Source organism: Eurosta solidaginis, chromosome 4 (assembly GCF_040869045.1).
Source record: "Eurosta solidaginis isolate ZX-2024a chromosome 4, ASM4086904v1, whole genome shotgun sequence".
Taxonomy (NCBI): Eukaryota; Metazoa; Arthropoda; class Insecta; order Diptera; family Tephritidae; genus Eurosta; species Eurosta solidaginis.
The window spans coordinates 138,570,583-138,579,499 of NC_090322.1; the positions used below are offsets into that span (position 1 = coordinate 138,570,583).

Below are 8,917 nucleotides of genomic sequence, written 5' to 3' on the forward strand. Positions count from 1 at the left end.
ACCGTTATCCAATCAAAGTTAATATACTCTGTGAGCTCTGCTCAACTGAGTATAAAAATATATACAGTAGTGGTAAAAAAAGTACACAAGGTGTTAAAACTAATCATTGCTTTAACTGCGGTTCAGTGGAGCATTTAAGAAAAGACTGCAAGGCTGGCACAAAATGTTTTAGGTGTAATGGTAATGGACATATGTCAAAAAATTGTACACAAATCTCGAAGAGTGTGCAACTGGTGAAAGATCTAAAACGTTTTAAGGTGGTACGAATAAACGATGTTGAGGTCAGCTGCCTTGTTGATACAGGGGCTGATGTTTCGATTGTCAAGGCCAGTATTTACAAAATATTTAATGACTCTAGGTGACTTTATAGGCATTGTCAATGTAGATGGCATTGAAATGCAGCAGCGGTTCATCGTAGTTCATGACAGAAAAATTGGGTATGATGTGTTGTTGGGGTATGACTTTGTTTCAAAATTTCATGTCACGATGAATGAAAAGGGTTTCACGTTTGTGTTGCTATCAGCGACCGTTGCCTCCGAAGTGGTCGACGAGTTGAAGGTATATAATATTAGCGAAAGTATGGTAGAAATTAGCACTCCACCGCAGTTCCAATCAGTTATCCAGTCTCATCAACGAATACAAGCCAGCAACTTCGAGCGTCGAATGTCCAGTTACGCTCAAAATAGTACCAGACGGGAACATCAAACCTTTTCGCCAGCAGCCGAGCCGTCACCCTCCCGTCGAATGCGAAGCAATTAAACATCAAGTCGATTGTTGGTTGGAAGATGGCATTGTGCGTAGATCATCGTCGAATTTTGCAAGTAGAGTCGTAACAGTTTAGAAGAAGGATGAAACCCTTCGAGTTTGTGTTGACTTTCGACAACTGAACAGTATGGTTCTTAAAGATTGCTTCCCGGTACCGCTTATCGATGACGTGCTCGAGGCACTTCAAGCAGCGGAAGTTTTCTGTGTCATGGACTTGGAAAATGGCTTTTTCCACGTTCCCATCGACGAAGCCAAAACGAAATACACAGCTTTTATCACAAAAGAGGGACTGTTTGAGTTTAACAAGGCTCCGTTTGGTTTTTGCAACTCCCCTGCGGCTTTTATTCGTTTTGTAAATTGCGTATTTCAGGATTTGATAGCTCAGCACGTAATCCAGCTGTACATGGACGATATTATTGTCTATGCGCAGACAGACGACGAATGCATAGCGAAACTTAAAGTAGTTTTGGAAGTTGCGGCCAGGTTTAATCTTAAAATTAATTGGAAGAAATGCCATTTTTTAAAACGAAAAATTAATTTTCTGGGGCATCAAATAGAGAACGGCAAAATTTGGCCAAGTACCGAGAAAACAAACGCAGTTAGACATTTCCCCATGCCGAAGAATATTAAAGCGGTGCAATCTTTTCTAGGCCTGACGGGTTTTTTTCGAAGATTTATTCAGGGGTATTCGCAGCTGGCACACCCGCTGACCAATCTTTTGAAAAATGATGTACCATTTAAGATGGAAGCAGCTGAACTAAACGCGATAAAGCTACTGAAAGATGTACTTTTTAGAGAACCAGTCTTAAAGCTGTATTGTAGGAATGCACCCACGGAGCTGCACACAGATGCCTCCAAAGAGGGCTTCGGGCAGCACTGTTACAGAGATTCGACCAACAGCTGCACCCTGTTTTTTACTGGAGTAAGAAGACGTCGTCAAGTGATGCCAAGCGCCACAGTTATATATTAGAAGTCAAAGCAGTATACCTAGCTATTAAAAAGTTTCGGCATTATTTGATTGGTATAAAATTTACGCTGGTAACAGACTGCGTAGCATTTACGCAAACCGTAAGAAAAAAGGACGTTCCAAGGGAAGTAGCGCAGTGGATTTTACACATGCAAGATTTTAATTTCGATGTTGAACATCGAGCAGCTGATAAATTGAAGCATGTAGACTCACTTAGTCGCTATCCGAGTATTCTAGTCGTTTCTGCGAGTATTTCTGCACGTTTAAAAGTGTCGCAAGAGAAGGATAGCTTCATCACCGCAATTCGGGAGTTACTGAAAAAAGGCCCATATGACGGTTTCAAACTAAAAGGTGATATTTTGTATAAAAGCGTCGGGGGAAATGATCTTCTGGTAGTGCCTCGAGCCATGGAACGTACCATAATAGCAGAGGCGCATAATGTCGGCCACTTCGCAGTTCAAAAAACGATACATTCGGTGCAACAACAGTTTTGGGTACCACACTTGGAGCGAAAAGTAATGGACATAGTAGGCTGCTGTGTACATTGTATAATATACAACAGAAAGCTGGGTATACAGGAAGGGTATTTGAACTGTATCGACAAAGGCGAGAGGCCTCTACATACGGTGCACGTCGACCATCTGGGACCGATGGATTCAACAGCTAAACAATATAAATTTATATTGGCAATGGTGGATGGCTTCACTAAATTCGTTTGGCTTTTCACAACAAAATCTACCGGCTGTGAGGAAGTCATCAAAAAGTTGGATGAGTGGTCAAACATATTTGGCATGCCTACCCGTATAGTGAGCGACCGTGGAGCAGCATTTACCTCAAATGCGTTTGAGGAATTCGTAAGAAAAAATGGGGTTGAACATGTATGGTGCACTACAGGTGTTGCCCGTGGCAATGGTCAAATTGAGCGTATTAATCAATCTATTCTTTCCATAATATCCAAGCTGTCAACAGAGGATCCTTCAAAGTGTTACAAGTTTGTTCCGTAAGTCCAAAAAGCATTAAACTCTCATATTCACAATTCTACGAAAAAACGCCTTTTGAATTAATGTTTGGCGTTAAAATCCAAGATAAAAGCAGTGATAAGTTGTTGTCTATGCTGGAACAAGAAATCATCGATGACTTTGAAGAAGAGCGAAGAAGGGTGCGTGAGGTGGGGAAAGGTGAAATACAGCGAGCTCAAGATATTTATAAGAAGCAGTACGATAGGAAGCGCAAAGAGGAATACGCATATAAAGCAGGTGATCTGGTTGCAATTAAGCGCACACAATTTGTCGCCGGTAAAAAGTTAGCAAGCCCATTTCTTGGCCCATACGAAGTTACTAAAGCAAAACGCAATGGCCGATACGACGTCAGAAAAGCTGCACAAATAGAAGGCCCAAATACTACGTGTACGAGTGCAGATAATATGAAGCTGTGGAGATACGTAGAATCCAACGAAGATTTGCTGTCGTCAGGGTCTGACAACGAGTTGTCAGATGGTCGAATGTAAAAGGGAAGTCTGGCAACTCTCCAATGCTCCCATTAGATGAGGTAAAACGGAGTAACATCAGAAGAGAGGAAGTCAGTCGCAAGTCGTGACTCAACATAACGTTGATCAGTTGAAAGTTGTAAAGTTGATCGTTGGCATTAAACCTACCTATGTCATTTAAGTTGAATTAACTACTTAAACCTCAATTATATCCATACCGTGAATTTTAATATTGAATACTAATTTACTCATGAAATATGATATCAATAAACTTACTGTTTTTACATACATAGCATTCCAAAGCGTTAGACCAAGAACAGATCCCTTTGGGACGTCTCCAGTGATGTTGTACTCTTTCGCTCCTTGATCCGTGTCAAAAAGAAGTACTATCTCTTTAAAATAGCTACCAATTATTCTGCGTAAGTAAGCTGATGTGCCGAACCTTCGCAGCGCTGCCATTATCTGCATCCATTTCACCGTGTTAAAAGCATTCTTGATGTCCAACGTTATCCGTGCCCAGGACTTCCATTTTTTTTTGCCTCCAGAGATAGCTTCTCTAGCTATATTGACGACTGTTTTTATTGCATCTACGGTGGATCTTGATTTGCGAAATCCATATTGTTTATTCGATAAACCACTTGGGCTTTCTAGTCAGCTGTAGGCGCTTCCTAGGAAATCCAGCATACAAAGTGGCCTGTATGAGGATGGGGCTGTTTACCACGTTTCAGCAAGAGGACAAGTCTTTGTCGTTTCCACGGGGAGGGAACACGCCTTCTTGCATACAGGCATTAAAAATATAAGTAAATAATGTAGTCCTACTTCTGATCGCAGCTGTAAGGGCTATGTTTGGTACTCCATCGGGTCCTGGGGATTTGTTATCAGCAACTCTGTTTGCAGCGTCCAGTACCTTTGCTCTGTAATTTGCGGAATTTCCGTACTTACGATATCCTCGCTTTGATAAGTTGCTGTGATATCGGTCCTTTAACTTTGGCCATCACAGTTCTGTAGGGTGATCCCCAAGGATCAAGGTCGACATTATCCAGGAGTTTCCTAAAGCTCAACTTCTTGCTCTTTTTATGGCATTTTTAAGTGCCTTTCTTTGTGCAACATAGATGCTGTGTAGCTCCGCATATCGTGGTGATGAGCGTGCCCTCTGCGCTATTCTTCGTGCTTTGTGACATTTTCTACGCCCTTCCGCAATTTCGTCGTTCGTTAGCTTAGTGAAATATCAAGAACATTGCTTGATGTTAGACCAACATATGAAGGGACACTTCCCCTCTTGGTTTTCTGCAAATTGATTAGCAGGATGTAACCAAATAGAGATTCACCTCTCTCATTTGTATCTCCTCATCCCCACGCAATTGAGGTGCGCATTTGCATCCGCGCCATTATCAACCGCCCTTTGCGCCCTTTCTCCTATACTAGCCTCTTGCACTCCATCGGTGGAGCCTCCACAGTATGGGCTATACAGCACGTTGCCAACAATTCCTGCTTACTCTTCTGCTTGACGGCCGCCACTGCGAGGTTCTCAGTAGTTAGGCAGCATATATTAATGCAGCTGTTTCCTTACCATGACTACATCTCGTACCCTTCCTTCCGTTTGCGCATAGCAAACACCCAATTGGCGCAGGCTGAACCAAGAAACCTTTCCTCCCGAAGAGACCCATGGCTACTGGATTAGTACCACATCAAACGAGCCCTCCTCAGGGGTTAGGAGGAGTTCTCTCGACGCCACTTTATTGTGTAGCTGGTATATCTGTAAGACCCGCAGCACCATGGGTTGTTTTTCCCCCTCCAACACCTTCATCGTGACGTTCACATCCTCCTCTTGCCTTTTGGGTTTATGGGTTTCGAGGTCCCCTTCAGCCCTTTCGCTTCTTGCAAATTAAGATTGTTATCCACGGGACTTCTTTTCCCGAGGCGTAAATGCTTTGCTGGGTGTGCGACTCGCAGCACCATTTGGCTGTTTGTCCTCCTCTTACATCTTCGCGATGACGTCCGCGTGCTCCACCTACCCCTTCGGTCGAAGGCTTTCGAGGTCCTATTCAACTTCGCTCACTTCTAGCGGGTTTGGATTGTTATCCGTGGGACTTCTTTTCCTGAGTCGCATATAAATTTTTACTGTACCCCAGGACAGTTTGCCAAGCTGCGTGTACAGTATATCCTCCACCGACTTGTTTATTTGGAAGAAGTAGAACTGAACCTCCTCCGTAGGTCGAGATACAGTAAGTACCTTCCAATACTGTGTCGGTATATTCAGATTCTGACTCTGCAGAAGTCGCAACGTATCCTCCGACTTCATCACGCATGGTATCCAAAACTTTTTGCCCAGTGGGGATCTGAGCTTTATCCACCACCTCAAACCACGCGTTCGTGCCTTGCCCTAGGGGGTTTGGAACCACTTCCTCCAGCCAGTGCAAGCTCCCGATATTGTCCAACACTATTATCTTCACACTATCTAGTGTGATTAGTATATATTTGTTAAAGCAATGTTTTCAATGTTAAATGCACAAACCTCAACTCCAGTAATGATATGGTGCAACAAAATACAAAAATAAAAGAAAATTTCAAAATCGGCATGGCTCCGCCCTTTTTCATTTAATTTGTCTAGAATACCTTTAATGCCATAAGTCCAACAAAAATTTACCAATCCTTGCGAAATTTGGTAAGAGCATAGCTTCTATGACGATAACTGATTTCAGTGAAAATGGTTGAAGCCACGCCCAGTTTTTATACACAGTCGACCGTCTGTCCTTCCGCTCGGCCGTTAACACGATAACTTGAGCAAAAATCGACATATCTTTACTAAACTTAGTTCACGTACTTATCTGAACTCCCTTTATCTTGTTATTAAAAATGGGCGAAATCTGACTATGACCACGGCCACTTTTTCGATATCGAAAATTTCGAAAAATGAAAAAAATGCCATAATTCTATACCAATACTGTTCGTGGTATTACATATGGGGTATTCCATCCCATTTCGACCAATTTTGAACCCGACCCCTTTAGAATTGGCTGAAAGTTTTTTTTCTTTTTCTAGCTTACGAAAGACGTTTTTCAGAAGTTTTTCAAATTTTTTCATCCAACTCAAAGAAAGTTATGAATTTTTAAAAAAAACACCGTTTTTGTTTTCAAAATGCTACAACTTTTTCAAAAATTTACCGTTTGGGATCTTTTTTTTTTAAATTTGTTTTTAAATGTACATTTCGGAAAAAATTCATAAAAATTTTTAAAGTTTTTTTTTTGTAATTTTTAAGTTTTTCGAGATTTTTCGAATTTCGCCCTTTTTTTCTCATAAAAAACTTCAATCAATTCTGCAATCATCCCCACTAATCCCGGAGTGGGCCGAGAATTTTTTTCTTTTTTTATTTAATTGAAAAAAACTTAAAATTTTTTTTGTATTTTTTCCGAAAAGTACATTTAAAAACATATTTAAAAAAAATTATCCCAAACGGTCAATTTTTGAAAAAGGTATAGCATTTTGAAAAAAAACACCGTTTTTCAACTCAAAATAAGTTTTAAATATTTTGATAAAAACGGTGTTTTTTTCAAAATGCTATAACTTTTTCAAAAATTGACCGTTTGGGATCATTTTTTTTCTCGGTGGGGATGATTGCAGAATTGAAAAGGGCGAAATTCGAAAAATCTCGAAAAACTGAAAAATTACAAAAAAAAAAAAAACTTTAAAAATTTTTTTGAATTTTTTCTGAAAAGTACATTTAAAAAAAAAAATTAAAAAAAAAGATCCCAAACGGTCAATTTTTGAAAAGTTATAGCATTTTGAAAACAAAAATGGTGTTTTTTTTAAATTCATAACTTTTTTGAGTTGGATGAAAAAATGTGAAAAACTTCTGAAAAACGTCTTTCGTACGCTAGAAAAAGAAGAAAAACTTTCAGCCAATTCTAAAGGGGTCGGGTCAAAATTGGTCGAAATGGGATGGAATACCCCATATATAAATAAATTAGCGGTACCCGACAGATGATGTTCTGGGGCACGCTGGTCCACATTTTGGTCGATATCTCGAAAACGCCTTCACATATACAACTAAGGTACACTCCTTTTTAAAGCCCTCATTAATACCTTTAATTTGATACCCATGTCATACAAATACATTCCAGGGTTTCCCTGGGATCATTTTCCTACATGGTGATTTTCCCTTATTTAACAAAGGATGAAGGAAAATCTTTCCAAAAAACGTCACCCTTGGTCTACAATTTGGTCGATATTTCCCAAACGTATGTGATATGGATTAAAAACCACTTATAAACCATCTACGAAACCCTACGAAAACAATGCAGCTAAGCTCTCAGCTGAGTATGTAAAGTTCGGTTACACCCGAACTTAGCCTTCCTTACTTTTTTAACAATATGTATATTGACTTTATAATTAAAATTTGCTCTTCTGCCTTTTAAATTAGGGTAACTCTTCCCTTAGAAATTAGCGGAAGCATTCATCTATCTAAAATAGTAAAACTTGATTTCCGTTTTCCAAAAAAAAACTGAAATTTTTGCATTACATCCATTTGCAATAAAACGTGCAATATAATTATGGAAGTACATTTTTTGTTTGTCATACCTGATTTATTTTATTTGGTTCCTGTAATAGTTTTTGAAGAGCTACAGCTCCAACCGAATCTTGTGGTCCATAATTTGGTTCAGTGCGGATCCCATGCCAAATTTTATTCTTCGCGTCATAAACACTTTGAAACTTTTTCCGAAACAAGTCCATCTTAAACCCAAAGCCCTTTCAGAACCAACGAAATAGTAACAACTAAACTCATATGATCATTTGTAGGTAGTTTTTATTCATACTATATAAAAACAAGTAAAGGTGTCTAAGTTCGGGTGTAAGCGAACATTATATACTCAGCGTGAGCTTCAATTGTACATTTCATTTCAGTTAAATTACTTTTCTACATAACACGTGGCACCGCCCGTTTAAAAAAAGTCTCCCCATTTCCTCTAACAATAAAACTTGATAAGTGAAATATCATTGATTCAAAACTATTTTTTGCTAAGTTATAGCTAATTATTTTCGTATACGACCCTTTTAAAAATCTTTTATATAAAAGTGGGCGTGGTCCTTAACCGATCTCGTTCATTTTTTCTAGCAATATTTCCTGCTATGGGGAAAATTAGTGTACCCAATTTTTTTACGATCCGTTATTTTTTCTTCGAGTTATGGCTCCCGAAACATATAAAATTGCTGCATCATAAAAGGGGCGGTGCCACGCCCATTTCTTAAAATTTGGAGTTTTTCCTATTTATTGTTATAAATCCTCTTGGGAAATGAAATACCATTAATATAAAGCTCTTTTTTGCAGAAATATAGCTTATTTTATTCGTCCACGACCCTTTTAAAAATCTTTTATTTAAAAGTGGGCGTGGTCCTTAACCGATTTCGTTAATTTTTCTTCAAAGCATTCCTTATAGTAAAGGCAACCTCACTGCCGAATTTTGTTACGATAGGTTTAACGATTTTTGATTTATGATTAATAATATTTGTAAAATTGATGTTATACAAGTGGGCGGCACCACGACCATTTTAAAAAATGTTTATCATGAGTCTCAACGTGTTAACGGACAGACGGACGGACGGACATGGCTCAATCAAATTTTTTTTCGATACTGATGATTTTGATATATGGAAGTCGATATTTATTTCGATTCCTTTATACCTGTACAACCAACCGTTAT

The 8,917-nt window shown here is 39.1% G+C and overlaps 1 pseudogene; it reads right to left on the reverse strand.

Annotated features, from left to right (window-relative positions):
- Positions 1–7,991, reverse strand: part of LOC137248211 (probable 4-coumarate--CoA ligase 1) — a 57,685-nt pseudogene extending 49,694 nt beyond the window's left edge.
- Positions 7,992–8,917: the final 926 nt, after the last annotated feature.